At 41.1% G+C, this 20,936-nt stretch overlaps 1 protein-coding gene across 13 annotated transcripts in view; it reads left to right on the forward strand.

Annotated features, from left to right (window-relative positions):
* Nucleotides 1-10,105: 10,105 nt before the first annotated feature.
* PUM2 (pumilio RNA binding family member 2) overlaps nt 10,106-20,936 on the forward strand; it is a 99,275-nt gene continuing 88,444 nt past the window's right edge. For 9 of the 13 annotated variants that reach the window (XM_045054898.1, XM_045054900.1, XM_045054905.1 and 6 more), the window contains exon 1: nt 10,302-10,432. The gene's annotated coding sequence lies outside the window, so the exon portion shown is untranslated. Of the gene's footprint in view, nt 10,125-10,301; nt 10,433-20,936 lie in introns of those variants that run through there. The other 4 variants (XM_045054904.1, XM_045054903.1, XM_045054902.1 and 1 more) reach the window with 3 other exon arrangements.

The raw sequence follows: 20,936 nt of genomic DNA on the forward strand, positions 1-20,936 counted from the left end.
TTTCTTCATCTACTGCTCTCAATATTTCATTCTGGTCACCAAATGTGAGGGGAGAGGGGTTCCCACACCAAGCAGTTCTCCAATTCTCTGTAGACAACAACTGGGTGTCTTACAATTCAATTTTGACACGATCTACCTGGGATTAGAGCAGACCCCACTGGTTAAGGACTAGTCCTACAAGACTTCACCCCCTCTCCCACTTCAGACACCAATTACAAGTCCAAGCTGTCACATGTGCTTGTGATCTACTGGATATAACTCAGAGGTTCCCAGGTTCCCACGACACCCACCTCGCATGAGATAATTTGCTAGAGCAGCTCACAGAATTCATGACAATAGTTTACATACTAGATTACTGGTTTATTATAAAAGGACACAACTTAGGGGCATGTGGCTGGCTCAGTCGGTAGAGTATCTGACTCTTGATCCCAGAGTCATGAGTTCAAGCCTCACGTTGAACATGGAACCTACTTAACAACAACAACAAAACAAAAGTGTACAATTCAGAATAGCCAGATGGAAGCGATGCACAAGACAAGGTATGGGAGATGAGATGTGGAGTTTCTCTCCTCTCTCAAACACCTCCACGTGTTCACCAGCCGAGAAGCTCTCTGAATCCCATGGTCTAGGGTGCTTATGAAGGCTTCCTTATGTAGGCATGATTGATTAAATCATTGGCCCCTGGTGATTAGATCGGCCTCCAACCCCTCTCCCTGTCCCCTCCCCCAGAAGTCGGGGGATGGGCTGAAATTTCCAACCCTCTAATTACCTGGATGGTTCTCCTGGCAACCAGCTCCCAGGTTAGAGGCTTTCCCAAAGTCACCTCATTAACATAAACTTAGATAGGGTCGAATGGGACTTGTTATGAATAACAAAAGATACTTCTATCTCTCATCTCTTCTGAAATTCCAAGGATTTTAGGAGCTCTGTGCCAGGAATGCGGATGAAGACCAAAAATAAATGTCTTATCATAAATCACTGTATTGCACTAAGCCTGCTGTACCACCAGGTTTTCAATAATATTTTGCAGATATTTCTCCTGTGGGAATGCATCTCTAGTTTAAGGACGAATGAGAAACTACAATCTACTTTCAAAATCTCTATTCCTGGCAATCTATAAAGCAGAAGATACCAGTAGATTTTCCCTGACATCATGGACTGGTGGTAATTTATTTTTGAATTTATGAGCATTATTTGGCTCCCTGACTCACCGCGCAGCCTCAGAATCACCCCAATGGCATGCAAATCATTCTCTGGGAATTATGGAGGTGTGGCATGTTTGTGATAATACCAAGTCTCCTGGTCCAGTTCTGCTCTCGCCTAACAGACATAGGACAAAGTCCTAGATTTCCCTGTGTCCAGGACCTACCCTTCTTATTTTAAGTCAAGGAAAGTCCTACTTACTGCCTCCTGTGCCCAAATGGAAGAACTAGTCAGGTTTCCCCCCCTGAGAAACTGTAACAAGCTGGGAAAACCCCATTCCCGTTCAGGGAAATGCCTTTGGCTCTTCTGCTACTATTCAGTAGGCTTCTCCTTCAGGGGGAATAGGACATACAAGGCTGTGACAACACTGGCCTCATACACAAACATTCAGAGAATATAAGCAAACAAACCCACAGCTACCACAGCTTCCTAGAACAAAACCCAAAATATACCGTGATTCAGATCCCCACTGTTTTATTGCCTATCATGGGACAACAATAAGTAGTTAAGGTTTAACTAACAGCGGGGGCCTTATTTTGTATAGGCTTTAGGAAAAAGGTGGGGATTCAAGCCTGCACTAGCAGTGTTGTTTATGACAATACCACCAGAATGACAGAAAGTACATTTGGAAACTATTTTGAGATGAGAAATAGAAGCTTTGGAGAAATGCTCTACTTGAGACTGGATGCCTCATTTGGAGAACAAGAGATTCTTTCATGTTTTGCAAGGTATCAGCTAAGAATATCTAAGAAAACCTTCCTCATGATTTTGAAAATGCACAATTGATATAAACCAATCTTCTACAAATTTATAATTTAAGAAATTGGGCTATGTCTAGGGGTGCCTGGGTGGCTCAGTCAGTTAAGCGTCCGACTTCGGCTCAGGTCATGATCTCGTGGTTTGTGGGTTTGAGTCCTGCAATGGGCTCTGTGCTGACAGTCAGAGCCTAGAACCTGCTTGGATTCTGTGTCTCCCTCTCTCTGCCCCTACCCTGCTCACGCTGTGTGTGTGTGTGTGTGTGTGTGTGTGTGTCTTTCTCAAAATAAACACTAAAAAAAAAAAAAAAAAAGAAGAAAGAAATTGGGCTCTGTCCTGGAAAGGGAAAAGGAAGGAAAGGAAGCTTACCGTAGCTATGCACAAGCTGGTCAGGGCTCCTGCCTGGCTTTAGTACTGAGATAGGGCTCTCACAGACCAGACTGCTAGGATGGAACAGGACAGGAAGCAAAGTGGATGTCACCATGGTTAGCCACCTTCCAGGACACTCTTAGTTGACAGAACAAGCTGAACCCCATGAGAGTGGAATAAATCCTTGAGTGGGTAGCATGAGCCCTGGCAAAGAATGTTCAGGAGGATCTCTACTGAGCGACCAGAACCTAGGTCCCCCAGCAAGCATCTAATTTAGTGCCGGATATGCTTGTTGCCTCCTTCACCAGGGTTTTCTCGGGCTACAGAAAAGTGGCTTAAAACTATACCTCGTACTCACACAATAGCTCTGAAGGGAAGACACATTGGTCCCAGATAAGAGAGAAAGGTCACACTTGCTCATAGCAAAAGAAAGTGTGCCAGCTCTGCCTGTGGTAACCTTGAGGAACAAGGGAAAAAAAAAAAGGCCTTTCCACTAGGCAATTAGGCAAACAAACTACAAGGGTCAAATAAAATAAACAAACAAACCACACCTCATACAAAAGACAGAGAACCCAGTCTGAGGAAAACCACAGTCAGAAAGATATTCTACCCAAAAACTTGACCACCAATGTTCACAGCAGCATTATTCATAATAGGTAAAAGGTGGAAACATCCCAAATGCCCATTATTTGATGAATGGGTAAACAAAATGCAGTACATACATGCAATGGATATATTTGGCCATAAAAAGCAATGAGGGACCAATGCATGCTATAGCATAGATGGAACTTGAAAGCATTATGCTAGGTGCAAGAAGCCATCACAAAAGACACATGTTATATGATTCCATTTATATGAAATGTCCAGAATAGGCAAACCATCTATACAGACAAAAAGTTTATTAGTGGGGCTCCCGGGTGGCTCAGTGGGTTAAGGGTCCAACTCTTGATTTCAGCTAAGGTCATAATCTCATGGCCATGAGACTGAGCTCCAAGTTGGGCTCTGCACTGTCAGTGCAGAGCCTGCTTGGGATTTTCTCTCCCTCTCTCTTTTTCTCTCTCTCCCTCTCTCTCTGCCCCTTCCCTCTCTCAAAACAAATAAATAAACAAACATTTTTTTAAGTGGACTAGTGGCTGTTTAGGGGTAGGATGACAGCAGAGCACTACCCTAAGGGAATGTGATCTTTTTTTGAAATGATGAAAATATTCTAAAATTGACTGTGCTGATGGTTGTACACATCTCTGGATATCCTAAAACCCACTGAACTGTACACGTTAAATGGGTAAGTTGTGGGGTACCGGGTGGCTCAGTTGGTTAAGCGTCCGACTTTGGCTCAGGTCATGATCTCATAGTTTGTGAGTTGGAGCCCCGTGTCAGGCTCTGTGCTGACAGCTCAGAGTCTGGAGCCTGCTTCAGATTCTGTGTCTCCTTCTGTCTCTGCCCCTCCCTGACTTGTGCTCTGTCTCTGTCTCTCAAAAATAAATAAATATAAAAACAAAAAAATTTAAATGGGTAAGTTGTATGGCATGTGAATTATAGCTTAATAAATCTGTTTAAAAAATAAAAGCCAGCAATGTTGTCTAAGAGACTCATTTAAACAAAACAAAACAATAGACATAGAAAAAGTGACAATAAAGGTATGGGAAAATATTTTTTTTAAGTCACATTTTCTGCAAATACTTATGCTATAATATTTAATAACATAACTTCAATAAGTTCTAGAAGATGATGCATCGGTTCAGGACCAGTCAGGAAAATATTGGTTATTTAAATGGAGAGAATGTGGGGGAATTGGTTAAGCTGACTGAAGGAGAAACATGATGAGGCAGTATAGAGTTAGTAACTGCAGGTACCACCCCTGGGGAAATAAAGAAAAGAGGGGGACATCAGCCAAACTTAGAAGCAAAGGAAGAGCCCCACAGAATTGGAACTTGGCCATCTGGGGGAGGGGCACCCTGGTTGCTCTTATGACCTCAGGGGTTTGGAGAAGAGTCTCCGGAGGAACAAGGTCTTACTTCTCTGAGGAGGGGTGCTGTCCAGCCACTGCTTATTCCTTCAAGCAGGCTGATTCTTGGAGTGTGCAAGAAGTTAGAAACTGGAACCACTGCTACCGTCGAGCTGAAGTGCTGCCTCGGGATCATTCTGACAGGAGGAACAAGTGGAAAGACCAAGAGGCTTCTCCTCTCTCCCACCTTCCCATCTCTTTCCAGGTGCCCACTACTGACAATGTCTAGCAGGTAGCCCGCTGGTGAGGAAGTATCATTTGCAGGGTCCCAATCTCAGCACCACAAAGTTTGGAGTTGGGACACAATAGATTAATAGCACAGCTGGTGAGAAAACATCAAAATGAGATGAAAAGGATGATTGAAGAGCTAAGGAATCATCGAAACTAACGGTGACACTGCACCATTGGCAATTTGGCTGAAAACTGAATTAATAACATGTAGAAAAGGTTTGATTTCATCGTCATGAATTCAGAAGAAAAAGACAAAGATATTAAAGCAATTAACAAGGAGAGGGTACATGTGAAGGACAAAGATGTCTCTTTCTTTTTTTTCAAAAATTTATTTATTTTTGAATGTTTACTTTTGAGACAGAGAGAGAGAGAGAGAGAACAGCAGACAGAGGATCTGAAGCCAGCTCTGTGCTGATGTCAGAGAGCCCAGGATTCAAACTCACGAACCGTGAGATCATGACCTGAGCTGAAGTCAGATGCTTAATCAACTGAGCCACCCAGACGCTCCCCAAAAACTTCTTTTTAATAGTGATCTTCGCATTAGCTTTAAGTTGCGCAAGATGTTTCAAATAAGAATAATTCTTGCCCCTGAAGTAGAAAATCTATTCAAGGTCACAGAAAAAGGGGCACTTGGGTGGCCCTCTCTCTCTCTCTCAAAAATAAATAAACATTTTTAAAAAATGGTCACAGAAAAAATATTCAGGGCTGTTATGCAGAAAAATTTCCTAAAATGATTAAAGAACTTAATTTCAAATATTATATTGTGATACCAGGAAAATCTGTTAGAAACTGATGGACAGTGAGATATATTGTGGTTAAGACCTCAAACTTCAAAAGGCGAGAAAAAATTCTTAAGTAGGTTAAAATCAAATCAGTCTCAGACTTTTCCAGACTCTTTCCTATGAGCAGTATCCACAAATTCCTGGGACATGGCAGGGGTGCAGGATGGCAAGACTCAAGAACACTTGTTTAAGTTTAAATAAAATAGGAAGACATTTTCAAAACTTAAGGAATATGAGGCTGTTGAAAGACTGAGAATACACACAGATTCTTCGTACCTTCTACCATCAAAAGATAAAGTCTGTTTCTTCATCTTTTAAATATGGGCTGGCCTTCTGACTCGCTTTGGCCAATGACTTGCAGCAGAAGGGACATTACTTGAATTCCAAGCCTGCAGCTTCCATTCTCACGCTACCACCTGTGAACAAGACAAAGCATACCTGCTGGAGGGGCTACGAGTGCCTAGGCTGACCACCAGAACTGACAGATGCAGCCCTAGGCTCAATACCGGATGGCCAATTTGCACAGGTAAGTCCAGGAGAGATCAGCTGAACCTCCCAGTTAAACCCAGCCCAACTGACCAACCCACAGAACTGGGAGCTAGGAAATGATCCCTGCAGGTGGTTTGTAATCCACATAAACAAAGGCTAACTGAGACATAATGAAATCTACACAACCAAACCAAAATGGAGCTGGAAATAAAGCAGTGCACGATAAATACATTTAAATACTGGTTAAGAAAAATCGATAGGAAATGATGGATAAAAATGGAATATAAATATTATAAACCCTGACAAAGTGAAAAATAATGTGCACCAAAATTTAGGAAGTATGGGGAAGAGATGGGAGGAAGTGAAAGAGTGTTAATCTATCTCTCATAGCAGGGAACTCAGTATGGCCAATAATGAAGCACATAGTTTTAAAAAGTTGCTCTGTCCTATTATGATTTTTTATCATTTTGTTTACCCTTTGAGAAACATTTTATGAATCAATCTCTCTTACAATGAGGAAACATGCATCTGAGCAGTTCCTTCAGTTCTTTTGTTAAATTCAAGTAAGACCAGGTTCAACACTGTATTTTAAGAAAAATGGCATGTCCAGATTGAGTCTATTCCTGTCCACTACTCTATGTAGCTCTCTATCCATCCTTCTATATGTATTCATGCTTGTAATAACAGTATTCACATATGGATGTTAGTATTCTGTAATATTAAAATTGGGATGGTTTGAACTTTTCTTTATTTCTTGGACTTTTTATAAAGGGTTTATATTTTTATAAAAACAACAAAGTTGTAAAAAGACTTTATAAGAAGTTTTGTCAGCAGTCCCAGTGGAAAGGGGCATTTTCATAGGGAATATTAAAATGGCATTATGCTCTAGATGTGGTGTATCTAAACTGGTGGTTCTCAATGGCTACACACTATAACCGCCGAGGAACATTTTTAAAAATTTCAATATCTAGGCTTCAGCCAGACCAGAGCCATTCAATTAAAATCTCTGGGATGGGGACTGAGAATGATATGGTTCAAATGTTCCCCCAGGTGATTCTGATGTGCAACTCTGGCTGAGAACCACTGGTTTCAACAGGCCAGACAGCACATTCCTAAGATGTAATGCATGTTGCTGAAAAGTCCGGCCACTCATTCCACCCTATGCCTCTTCAGAGGATCTGCTACTGAAGAAGACAGGAAGAATGAATACTCTGGGTAGGCTACTAGTGGCATAGGAAGCCTGTTGGCAGGAACAGGGGGCAAGATGCTTTCTTGTTTACCTCCAGGAGAGAGAGCCTGGATTTCCCCCCCCCCCCCCCCCCCCCCAGATGCTGAGTTGGCACCTCTTGGTGTCTCACAGGTTTTAAATGAATGACACACCCCCTATAGAACCAGTTCCTAACAAGTGAGATGGAATTATTGTGATTGGTTTACCAATGCTTTTTAAACTTTATTATATAGAGGAATTGCCCCGGAACCATGTTAAAATGTAGATTCTGATTCAGTAGGTCTGGAGTGGGGCCAAGATTCTGCATCTCTAACAAGATTCCAGGTGATTAGAATGGCTGTCAGGCATCAATTACATCGTCCACCTTAACTATCAAACACACCTGATATTTACAGTAGCTGAGGAGTGCATTCTTTCCTTGTAGGTGAATATACAGGAGAAGCCAATTATAATCAGAAGGTGCTTAATGAGCAAAGCCAGATTGCAAAGCATATGTGAAGGCACAGAAGCAAGAAACTGCTCACGTGCATGGTGAATCAGAAGCTGGAGGTGGGCGGAGTCAGATCACTAAAGGGCTGGGCTTTGATCTGTGCTCTGCTGAGCACAAAGCCTCTACGAGATTTTCCATGGGGAAAAAAAAAAGTCTTCTAGAGTCAATCATTTTGGGGAAGCATTGCACTCTATGCCCCTCACTTTGTTATTTACAACCCATAATTTGATTTTAAAGATGCTAAGAAGCCTTTGTCAAATAGAGATAATACCTCATAGGCAGTACTGGTTATATAATTTGTGGAGCCCAGTGCGAAATGAAAATTTGTCTTTTCCAAGAACTGTTAAGATTTTCTAGATGGCAGTGACAGAGCATTAAACCAATTGTGGAAATCTTCAGACCTTTTGGGACTATGCAGTTCACATGCCCATGAAATTGCCCTACTCATAGAGATATTGGGAGCATTAAATGAAACAAGGAATGAAAAGTGGTTTAATGCTTGCATCCTGTATGCACTAAATAAATAATAACTATGGTGAACACACAGCTTTTAGTTAAAACCCTTGGTTGTAACAGAAACTCACTTTATCTAACTTAAGCAAAAAAAAAAGCAGAATTTATTGTAAGGATCCAGGCAGGTGTTTCAGAATCCATGGGGAGAAGCAGCCAGCAAGGTACAGGAACAAAGGGGAAGAGAAGCATTATCAGGACTCTCTTTTTCTCTCTCAACTCGTCTTGTCTTTGGGTTCCCTGTCCACACTGTGGGACAAATCAACCCAGATTTACAGGTTCAAGAGACTTCCCAGAGGGAGATTGGGGTCTCTTAGCCCGAATTCCGCATTCCGAGGAAGGGCTTCTGATGAGTCCATCTAGTTTTGCCTGGATTAAGCAACTATATATAACAACTCTTCAACTAGTATTGGCTCAATGGAGGGGGGGGGGGGGAGAAGGCAACATATGTCCATCCCAGTGTCTCCCATACTTAATTGATCATGAGACTTTTCTTGAAGGAACGCCTGTTAGTAGTGACAGAACAAACTTGAGGATTGCAGTTGTGGGTAACATGAAGCCATGAAATGGCTAAAGGAGAGGCATGAGAGCCAGGAATCAGATTTTCATTGAAGATGGCAGGGAGCAGAACTGACTGCAGGGAACAAGACTGAACACAAGAAGGCTAATTAAGACCCTGCTACAGAAATTCAGACCTGGGAAGCAAGGCTAGTATTAATGGTGAAACGGGGAAAAACTGTCTCCAGAAATATTTGGGCAGTGAAAATCTGAAAGGATTGGCAAGTTACCTATATAGGGGGAGGTGTATGAGAGACAAGAATGGTTCAAAGGATGAACTTAGGGATACTGAATAGGTCGTGGCACCGCCATCTATGGAGATAATATACGAATTGGAGGTGGCGGGTGGGTGTGAATTGTTTTTGATACGTTTGGTGCCAGGAAGAATATTCAGGTGGAAATATCTAGAAGTCTGAAATTTGGGTCACAGGCGAAGGCTTGAGACGGATTTAAATGTCACACCTTGTTGGTAATTAAAAAACTGAAAAGCTCATGCATTCAGTACACGACTGTTAAACAGTCTCCCATGGCCCAGGCGCTGGGGGACACAACACACATGCATGGACAAGATACCCATGGTCCTTGCAGCCTCTCGGGTAGCTTACAGTCGTCCAGGAAGATAAAGTTCTTACAAGGCGCTCCGTTTCCGAAGTACAGAACGTCAGAGGGTTGTGCAAACAATGGAGAACAAATTGGACACAGTGCCCGTGCCTCTACCACATTACAGCTGTGTGCCAGGGGCAGACTCCGGGTGGGTTTCAAGCCTGGGATCACCACTACCAAAGCCAGGAGCCAGGACGATGGCACGGGTTTGGTCTCTAACTGCGAGAGGGAGGGAGGTGCGCTTGGAGAGCGCGGTTGATGAAAACTGGCGATAAGTGAGAATCACTGCCCCAGCAGAACGACCTGAGTCTCTTTTGTGTTTTCTCCGGCCAAGCGTTGCAGGCCGGCAATGTGCTGAGCTGGTTCCACTTGCCCAAGAGGAAACGACTAGAATGACAGTCCACGTAAGGGGTTCACTTTTCCATGCAAACTGCGTCTCCGTCGTCTTGCTGCGGGGAGAGGGTGAGGATGGAACCCAAGGGCCTGGGTTACTGTCCAGCTCCTGTGGGTGTCAGCACCCCAGAAGCTAAGTGCGGGGAGTACCGCGCGGTCGGAAGCTCTAACACCCGCACAGGCGGTTGGCGGAGAACAATGAGCTACCGGGGAGGAAGCGGAGGGTAAGCGAATTCGGAAGTCGAGGCCCCACGCGGGAAGACAGACGCGAACGCGGCGCTGGGCAACACGCCTGCGCCGCCGAGGGTTGAGAGCGCGTCCCCGCCCGGTGCCACCTCTGAGTCCAGAGCCAGCTGCGAGCTCGCAAGGTGAGGGCGGGGGAGTGCACGCCTGAGGGACGGCCGAAACGCGCGAGCGCTGAGAGCGTGCGCACGCGCAGAGCTCCCGCCGGCCGGCGCCCAGAGCGCGGGAGAAACGACGGAAGCCACAGAAAGGAGGCGCACCTCGGTGAGTGCTCCCCCTCCCCTTTCTCCCGGAGTGCCTTGCGCTCGCCCGGTGGGCGGGGGGGGAGGGGAGGGGAGGCGGCGGTGGCAGCCATGTTGTTGTGAGTCTCTGTGTCTCACCCTCGGTACTTCGGTGGTTCGGAGGAGGAGGGGGAGGAGAAGGAGGAGGTGGGGTGGGGGGGAGGGAGGTAGGTGGAGAAAGAAGATATTGCCGCCACCGAAGGCGGAGGAGGGAAGGACGGCCAAGAGCGACACCGCCGTGTGCCCAACGGTCGGTGTCCCCGGCTGAGGCAGCGCGGCCGCAGCAGCCCCGTAAGTCAGCCCGCGCTTGCTCCTTCTCCCCGTGCTCTGGCACCGCAGGGGCTGGCTCCCCGGGCTTTGTGTGGCGGCCTCGGCTGGGGCAGCCCGCAGGCGGGAGGGCGGACGGGGCCTGCGGGCAGCCCGGGACGGCAGCGGCCTGAGGCCCGCTCGCACAATGCGGGGGGAGGGGTGCCGGAAGGGGGTGTGCGCCCGGCGGCGGCGGCGGGGGGGTGGGGGGGGCTCGGCTCTCCCGCTTCCTTTCCTTCCCCACGCCGCAGCCTCGCGGCGCTGGGGTGCTGGTGTCCTCGGTTTCTCGGCGTTTGGGGTTAAGGACCGAGCTGTCCTCTCAGCCCTTGGATTCGGAAAGAGGGCAGAGGCCGGTGGATCCAGAGAAGTGTGCGAGTTGGAAGTGGGCGAAGAGGAAGGAGTGGGTTTATAAAAACAAGTGTGGGAATTCTCGTGGGCCCGAGTGTATCCAGGAAAAGCTTGCAGCAGACAGGTGTGGGTATGAAAGAGCGACTTGGGTTAGGCTGGTTAGGTGCCATTATTAAGGAATGTTATGTTTTTGTTACTGAAACAGATTTCGACACTCAAAAAGATACATACATTAAAACGAAAGGAAAGATTAGATGCTTCAGACATTTTAGCAATAGTTTTGTGTCTGAATTGGGCCAGATTTTGGGAAAATGAATTGTTCCCGAACGCGTGTAAAAGTTATGCTACTTCCGAAAACATACCTAGGGAAGGAAAACCCAGTTTCCTTAACTTAGTCTTTTATTAAGACACATATTTAAACATTTTGTGGGTTAGTATTACGGACACATTAGGTGTAATAGGACAAGTATGTTAAAGTCAGGTCTTAGGACTTTGTGAGATTTTTAACTTAAAACTGGTGACAGGGGTTTTTTGGTAAAGTTTTTTAGGGAAAGCTTTATTAGATGAATGTTTTAAACGCTTAAGAGAAATGTGATATCTGTAAAGGTATATCGAAACAATTATAATAAAGGAAGTTACCTAAGGATTTTAAAGGCTTGTTTACTGCTTAGATTTCACGTTTAATAGGTGACTCTTCACCATGTGACTGGGAGTATCAGAGGATGATTTAAGGAATTCTGGCTAGGAATCCTGTTTAAAACACAAGGACAGATATTTTTAATTGGCTTAAGTTTCTGTCCTTAGTCTTTTACTATCCTGCTTTTTAAAGATAATTTGCTTCATCTACATAGGCATCATAGTGATTTCCTTTTTGCATGAATGTCGTTTCAAGTCATATTTTTGGTGAAGTAAGTTATTTAGGATTGTCTTTTGGTGTCCCAAGGACAGTTTTTGTACCCACTAAAGGTTTACACGGATTTAAAAAAGTTAGTATTTCAGAATCTTGGGTCTTCAGCTTTTAAGTTCTTTTTTCCTGTTTGTACAAGTCTGGCTATTTAATCTTCAGGTTAGATTTGCTATTAAACATCTTCAAGAGAATTTAAACCTTAATTTTTATACGTTTGAAAAAATTTGAGTGCAAGTTTCTTTTAGATGTTTCCATATTTAGTAAAATTTCAACTTAAAAGTCTAAATTACTACCATGTTTAATTTGGTCATGCAAGGCTGTCTGCTTTAATAGGCCAATAATCCTAAGTGTTACAAGTATACAAACCAAACTATGCAGTCTTAAAGGTAATATTATGATTTTGTTTCTCCTAAACCTTCCATACTTTATAAATCTTTCTGGTATTGAAATATAACTTGTCTTCCTGTGTAGGTACTTATCCTAGTTAACAAAAGTAACTATGATCAGAGCTTTGGGCCAGGTGTGACCTCCAAAGCCAGTCTGGTCAGTGACCAGACTCTGTCTGCTTTTTATAGACATTGACAAGATCTTCATAATTTTTTTAAGTTTATTTTTGAGAGAGAGCAAGCTCGCATGCACAAGTGAGGGAGGGGCAGAGAGAGAGAAAATCCCCAAACAGGCTCCTCGCTCTCAGAGCAGAGCCCAGTTGAGGCCTCCAGCTCAGGAACCTTTCGAGATCATGATTGGAGTCGAAATCAAGAGTCAGACACTTAACCAATTGAGCCACCCATGCACCCCCAAGAGCTTCATAATTTTAAGTGGAAGTTGGTTCCTGTCTCCTGAATTATTTCGTAATTCAATGACCTTTAAACTTGTCGGTTTCTAACATAGGGAGATACTCTATTTTTTTCATGTTCTTAAGTTTATGACTATTTTAAATATTTGAATGTATCTCATATGCCTTTGACTTGCATTCAGGTTGTGGCTGTTTTACTGATAGGTGTGTGATTAGTATAAAAATTGTACTTGTAACTGGGTAAATTGGTTGGTGATGTATTAGATTTCTTGCTGTTTTTATGAAGGCATAAAAACAGTCTGACTTGCTTCTGTTGTCCTAATTCTTCACTGTTGCTTTTGATGAACTTATAAGAAGGAACTGATCAAGTATGGCTTGTAGTCTCCTTCCTCTCTTTCTCTTTGGAAGTCTGCCCCCTGCAGAAAGCTCTTTATTCTGCTGCTTCTTGAGGTGACCATGATAGACTCTGCATCTTTTTGGAGGACCATCAGTTGTCCAGTGCTGCCTGTAACTGGGTCAGGATAATTAAGGGGTGTGGTGGTAGAAGCCCCACTGGCTTAGGTCTAAATTATGCTTTCCATTGTAGCTTGATCAGATATTGGATTGCTATCAGTCTAGTTCCTGTGTCTCACTTCTGAATTCTGATGTGGTGGAAAAAGGTTTCCTTCAAAAACCTTTCCTTCAAAAACCTAAACCTTCATTTAGAAGCTAATATTTTAATAATAATTTTTATATTTAGCAATATAGGTAGAAGACATTTATCACTTAAAATGTATTACTTTTGTAGTGGGAAAAGTGAATTTTCAGAGCTGTTATTTTCGAGCCTTTCCAATGAAACTATTATATAGGTTGGTTCTTCTTTCTTTTTAGTTTCAGGTAGCAGTACGTTTATATACATAAGGTTAATGTATTTTTGTCTTGGCGACTTTTTCGTCCAACAACTCAAAAGATCCAACTTTATAAATGAAAAAATTAAGACTTGCCTAATTAAACACAGTATCACCTTCCAGAGAGTCATTTTAATTCTTAATAAAATTGTGGAAATTTTTGTCTTTTGTTAACCTTTTTCTTAAGAGAAAAAATTTATTTGATTTTTGCCTGGCTTCTTTCTGTACTTTAGAATTCTAAAGTGCTTTAAAGAATTGAAAAAGTATTGGTTATTCAAGCATGTTGGCAAAATCATAGTTTAGTGTATTTCACCTCTGCAAATTTAGCTGCTGTAATCCCATCCATTTTTAGTTCACAGATTTTCACTTATTCACTTACTCTCTTTGTAGAGAAAAGACGTTGGAGTAGAGTACTGGAAAACATACAAGTGTGTACACCTTATGTACATATCCCAGCATTTCACTAAAGGGAAAGTGTAAAGGGAGAATGGGTAGTTGGAATGTAAGAATACTTTTGACTATAAATGGGACAGAAAAAAAAAAAAAAGGCAGCCATTATCAGCTACCTGAGGCAAGTATTTGAACCACAAAGCCTCCAAAAATCTGCTTCCTGGAAGGGATTTGGTGAAATTGACTATAAAATGACACTGCAAAACCACCTATTCAATACCTGCTTAGGAGAGTAAAACCTGCAACTGACTGCCAGAGTACATAAAAAATGGTGTGTGGCAGGGGAAGGGGGGAGAGAAGGCATTTTTTTTTCACACTTTTTTGTAGTCGTTAAAAAAAAATATACCTATAAATATAGAGAACGTAATTTGAGGATAGATCTTTATAATTTCTATTAGAGTGGACATCTCATACCAAGAGTGCCAGTTTTAGATCTAAAAGTGGTGATCTGTGGTTTTAAGCACTATTGCTGAAAGACTTATGGATCAGTGGAATATTGTTTTGATTGTGTAAGATGCAACTGGTTGTATGCATTCAGACATTAGGGTAAATGAGTGGTAGAGTCAAGCTGACCCTAAGTACAGGTCTTTGCTAGGTAGTCAAATAAGGCAAATTGTAGGTAGAGAAAAATATGGATAGTATTGTCTGGTTTTGTCAAATACCAAGAATTATATACACATAGGAGCTATTTATGTCTTCCATTTTGGTGACCAGGTCATTTATTAACATCTATGCAGTATTTGATCAACACTTTTAGCTTGACTAAATGTAATAAGTTTTCTGTAGTAATATCTAAGTCTTTAAGACTGATTTAACATAAGCAACATTAAGATTTGAAGTTTTCAGATGATAGCTGTCAGTTTTGTCTGTAGATGTTTTCTTGGACCTCCCTACGGTTGAAGTGTAATTGCTGAAAAGGGATCAAAGGGAATGTCTTTGGTACCTTCATTTAATCTCTAAATTATGTGGTTCCTATACTAGTAGGAATGGGAGTACTCTAGGAACTTGCCAAAGATAAATTGTTTGCTAATTTTTATTTTGAGTCTACTTGAGAAGATACTCATGGAGTATTATTTGAGGAACATTCAATCCCATTTGTTACTCTGAATATTCTAGGTTGTATCCTGTCATCAAGCTAGACTACCAGAAACCTGAATACATTTTGAGACTTGCAGGCCTCTGATAATGCCAGACTTTATTTAGACATTGGTGGTATCAGATCCTTGTTATTAGGGAGTTTATAATACAGTGAAGAGGGGGGCGCCTGCGTGACTCAGTCGGTTAAAGTGTCTGACTCTTGATTTCGGCTCATGTCATCTCAAGGTTCATGGGTTTGAACACTGCCTCAGGCTCCCTGCTGACAGAATGGGGCCTGCTTGGGATTCTCTCTCCCTCACTCTGCTCCTACCCGCATGTGTGCTTTTGCTTGCGCGGCCTCCTCCTCCCCTCCTCTCTCTCTCTCTCTCTCTCTCTCTCTCTCTCTCACTCACTCTAAGTAAATAAATTTTAAAAATAAAGTGAAGAGGAAGTTGATTAAACTTGTGATTACAGTGCAGTATACTAAGTGTACTGAGTAACACGCGAGTGATGTCACAAAAGTGTAATGGGCTTACATGGGTCAGGAATAGCTGACACAGGGGTCGGGAATAGCTTTCTATGCGAGGTTAAGTTGAGCTTAAAAAAAAATTGGAGAGGGGCACCTGGCTGAGTCAGTCAGTCAGTAGGGCATGCAATTCTGGATCTCAGGGTCATGAGTTCAAGCCCCATGTTGGGCTTGGAGCCTACTTAAAATTTAAAAATGAAAAAAAGACCTGGAGAAATTAATCAAGAGATGGGTAAATGGCATTCAGCCAGAGGGATTAGTATGGGTAGTGACCCTGATAGGGGAGAGTAGCAGAATTTAAAGTGGAGGTAGGGAACATTGAAAAGATAGGACCTGGAGAGATAAATAGGGGCTCATCAGATTTAAAGGCTTTTTTAAATTTGGTCATTCCTGAAAGACTTTGGAAATCCAAGATTGTAAACTGGGAAGATTTAGACCATATTGTTTGGAACCTTTAAAGTATTGCTGTGGAATTGCATTCCCTGGATTGTGTTACAAGTTAGGTACATGGTTTTCCTGGAGGAAAGCTGACTATAAAAAATGAGATTATGAAACCTGCATCTGTTAAGAGAATGTTGTTGAGATTTTCTGTTACAGTTCTGTGTCCTTGATATAATGTTCCATATAAGAAATTTCTTTGAAAACTTAGTGCTAGAAATAAGGTTGTCTGTGAGGAATTGGTATGATTTTTTTTTTCATGGATAATGAGAATTGTATGTAATTTATTGTGTTTTCTCCCCTTTAATCTTTGTATCTTCAGAAGTTACATTTTACTTACTAATTCGCTACTAATACTTACTTTGTTATTTTCCTAAGGTTAATTTTTGCTTTATTGTCTATATTTCTTCCTATGAGATACTTCATGCAGCTTTCAACACATTTTTATTTACCTAGCTACAGAGCAAATTTCATTTAAATTATGCTCAAGAATATTTCTATACAGACCCTTTTTTGGTATGTAACTTAATAGTCCTGGAAACTAACAGATTTGGTTTCTCTTTTCAGCCACTGCAGTGTAGGCATTTGTGGTGGTGGTGGTGGTGGGGTGTGTGTGTGTGTGTGTGTGTGTGTGTGTGTGTGTGTGTGTGTTTTAAGTTTTTAATTATTTTTTTTAGTAATCTCTACACCTAATGTGGGGCTCGAACTCCCAACCCAGAGATGAAGAGTCCCATGCTGTTTGGAGCCGCCCAGGGGCACCATAGGCAGTTGTTTTTTTGTTGTTTTTTTCTAAGCAACTTATAGAAGGTTTTCTGCAACATCTTTAAGAAATTGGTTGGGTCATTTCACTTAAAGTTATTGAGATACAAGTGATCATCCATTCAAAGCTTGTTCTTGAATATTTGAGGAATTTAAAAAAATCACAATTCATACTTAATCACCTAAGAGATTCCTATTTATTTGAAAGGTTTGTACAGCTCATATATTTTTTTCTTATACTATTCAGAGTAGTCATAGTAAACCAAACGTGTTTAAAACTTAACTGTCATAAGTTGTGGCTTTTCTTAGACAAAAGTTTAAAAAGTTGAAATATGTTGTATAATTGGCTAAGCTTTCTTTTCTTGGAAATTACTAGAAATACTGCTTAAAATAACTTATTTTGTGTTAACATATTTCAGAAAAAAGTTATAATGCTGGCGTAAAGCTAAGCAGTTTTAACTGTAGGACTTACTATGTGACAATGAATTCTGGATTGACTGTATGCTCAGCTTGCAAAAGAATAAATGAGTACCAGGGAGCAGCATATCCTAAGTGTAATGGACAGGGAACCTCTTATTTCAAATAACACTGTGAATTGGTGGTTAAGAAAAACACTTTGGAAAAATCTAAAGAAAAAAAATCCTTTTAGAATTGCATTAGAGTTTGCTGCTTAAAATGGTTTTTATTTTTCCTCAGTTGTCTCAGACCATGCATTGAAATGACTTCCTTTAGTTCTGTTACAACCTAACATTTAAGTTATTTCTCCTTGGTGCTATATTGATTCCAATTGATTATGTGTAACAATTGAAAATTACTAGATAATCATTTGAGACAAGTCTTCAGTTGTTGGGCATTCAACCTAGTACTAAAATGAACTGAAAATAGCACAGGATCACTTGTACTATATTCTGTGATAAAGTCTCTAAACTAATGCATTTAAACTATGTTAACATAGGACCTTTTAGGGTGCCTGGGTGGCTCATTTGATTAAGCATCCAACTCTTGATGTCATCTCAGGTCTTGATCTTAGAGTCATAAGTTCAAGCCCCGTATAGGGCTCTGCACAGTGTGTGAAGCATATAGTGCATGTATAAATATGTGTGTATATACATGCACGTATACATATATATATCTATACGTGCATATATATGAGCACGCACACACACCTTTAAAGAAAATTTTGCTAGCTTCAGTGAGCCTTAGAACACAAACCAAAAAAGCAAAGATAAAGCCAGTAGTAGTACCTCCTCTCCTACCAGAGTTAAGTGTTTATTTGGTCATACTGCACACAAATATATGGTCATATATATATATTGCTCCTCTATTTTAAACAAAAATGGGATTGTGTGATACACCTTAGGCAACTTGGTATTTTTACTTAATATGGACATTTGTCTATATTACTTATCAACTTGTAACATTCAGTGCATAGATTTTAATTTGCTATACCATTTTTCTGTTGTTGAGTTTATGTTGTTTAATTCTTATTTTTGAACCACTAGAAGTGATGCTGCAGTAAATGTTATGCAGTTTATTTTTTTCTTGTTGGTTCTGTTTATGTAAGGTAAATTCCCAGAAAAATTCTTGTATTAGAGGATTTTATATTGATTTTTTTAAGAAAATCATCCACTCATTATACTAGGTCATTAATACTCTAGAAAACACTTATATTTTAATTTTATATATTATCTCATTTATTCTTCACAATAATCCTGTGAGGGGTGCATATTCTCATTTGCAAATGGGGAAACAGGACCAGAGTATTCAAGTGTTCTGAGTTCATTCACCTAGTTCGGGACAAACGTGGAGCTATATTCTAGATCTTTTAATTCATATTTATCTGTTACATCATGATGAATGATCCAAATTTTTTATTTTTTATTTGGAAAACCATTAGGGTGTTTGTAGGTGTATTCCTTAGCTATAGGTGATATGGTGACGTGTAAGGGTCTCAGCTGTATCTGCACAGGGAAACATCATCTGGAGAACTTGCAAAAATACTAATAACAATCTATCCCTGTTTCTCTGCCCAGACTAATTTAAGTTTTAGATAAGTGGGAACTGAGAAAGAGAGAAACAGACAGATGGAGCATGAGCAGGGGAGGGGCAGAGAGAGAGAGAGACAGACAGACAGAAAGACCGACAGAATCTGAAGCAGGCTCCAAGCTGTCAGTACAGAGCCTGATGTGGGGCTCCAACCCACGAACCGTGAGATCATGACCTGAGCCAAAGTCAGATGCTTCACTGACAGAGCCACCCAAGTACCCCTTGGATTTTTTTCTATATATGCATAAATGCATTTATCTCATGCTTTTGAATGGATTCATACTTGATAATGTTACGAGTTTCCCTCTCCTTATTACGTTATCCTGATCCTCTCCCTCATAACTGTTCACATTTCATGGAACACTGGTGTAACCAGAATAGCTTGCATGATTGTGTTATGTGTTTTTTCTGTTCTAGTTATGATTTAGAGAAGTTTTCAAGTCTAACAGTTAATGTGATATTAATACACTGAAAATACCAATTAAATGCGATGGAAATAAAGAAAAAGATTGCTTGGGGATAGGTTTTGATGAAGAAAGTGGCATTTGAGCCAAATTTTGAGTTTATAGAATTTGCATGTGAAGAGTTAGATGGCAAAGAGCTGTCCAGAGGACTGGAATAGTATAAGCAAAAGGATGATTGGGGAAAGCTTTTAGTTGTATAATTTACATACAAGCTGACTGACGGTTTATGCTTGGTTGGTATGGAAAAGAGCAGCATGGAGCCTTTGGAGTCTTGACAGTATCAAATCCTCTGCCATTTTAGTAGTTTTTTGTCTATTAGGATATGGAAATTGGTACAGTTTCCTTATTTGTAAAGAATCCTGCTTTTCTGGATTGTAGTAAGAATTAGATACAGTGTGCCTAGTATGATCTGTGGCATGACATTGAGTGTTAAGTAAATTTTGTTCTCTTTAGGGGGTGGTGTCTGATAAAAATAAGGCCAAAGACATTTATGCTTATTTGGAAATCCATTTTTTTGGGAAAAAATTTTTATGTGTCCTTTGTCAAAAATATGGTTGAGGAAGTAATAAGTTATACTAAGTTTATACAGTAGCTTGGACCCTGAGTCAGTTAGCCTTGTGTAGGGTAACTCCCTTTACAAGCTGCAGTTTATAAACTTTTTTTTTTTTAAAGGGGGATGGATTCAAATTGTACCAATCCTTCAGGCCCAGCTTGAATACTACCTGCTTCCCATGGCCTTCTGTCATGTTGTTATGTATATTAAACTTTATTATGGAGATTTTCAAACACAGAAGTAGAATAATGCATTGTATCCTCAGGTATCTGTCATCCATATTCAACCTTGGGTGAAATTTAACTTTTATTAATTTTTAAAAATATTTTTATTTAGTTTTGAGACAGAGACAGAGCATGAACAGGGGAGGGGCAGAGAGAGAGGGGGAGACACAGAATCTGAAGCAGGCTCCAGGCTCTGAGCTGTCAGCACAGAGCCCGACGCGGGGCTCGAACCCACGGTGGATGCTTAACCGACTGAGTCCCCCAGGTGCCCCTGAAATTTAACTTTTAAACGAATATTTCAAGGTAAATCCCAGACAGCAGACCAGTTCAAGCATAAATTCTCATACTGATGAGGACTTATTAAAATATACAATCCTCTCGGGGTGCCTGGATGGCTCAGTCAGTGAAGCATATGACTTTGGCTCAGGTCATGATCTCACAGTTAGTGAGTTCTGCCTGCTTAGGGCTCTGTGCTGACAGCTCAGAGCCTGGAGCCTGCTTCAGATTCTGTGTCTCACTCTCTCTGCCCTTCCCCCGCTCACCCTTTGTGTGTGTGTGTGTGTGTGTGTGTGTGTGTGTGTGTGTGTGTGTGTCTGTCTGTCTGTCTGTCTCTCTCTCTCTCTCTCTCTCTCTCTCCCTCTCTCTCCAAAAATAAGTTAACATTTAAAAATATAAAAAAAGTAAACATTTAAGTACACACACGCACACACAGTCCTCTTGTATTATCACTAACAAAATTCCTGTGTATCATATAATACTCATTCCATATTTAGATTTCCCTGATTTTCTCAAAAAAGTCTTTTTTATAGTTGGTTTGTTAAAATCATGATTCAGACAGGGTTTACACAATATATTTGACCTTTAAGCTTCTTCTGAATAATATTCTTCCTTTTGTCCTTCCCTTTAAAATTTCACATCATAGATAATGTTAGTGAAACCAGGTGGTTTTCCTTTTTTCCATATTCTAGATTAGACAATTACTTTCTTGTGTTATCTATTGACTGTTCTTTTCTG

This window comes from Felis catus, chromosome A3, assembly GCF_018350175.1.
Source record: "Felis catus isolate Fca126 chromosome A3, F.catus_Fca126_mat1.0, whole genome shotgun sequence".
Classification (NCBI taxonomy): domain Eukaryota; kingdom Metazoa; phylum Chordata; class Mammalia; order Carnivora; family Felidae; genus Felis; species Felis catus.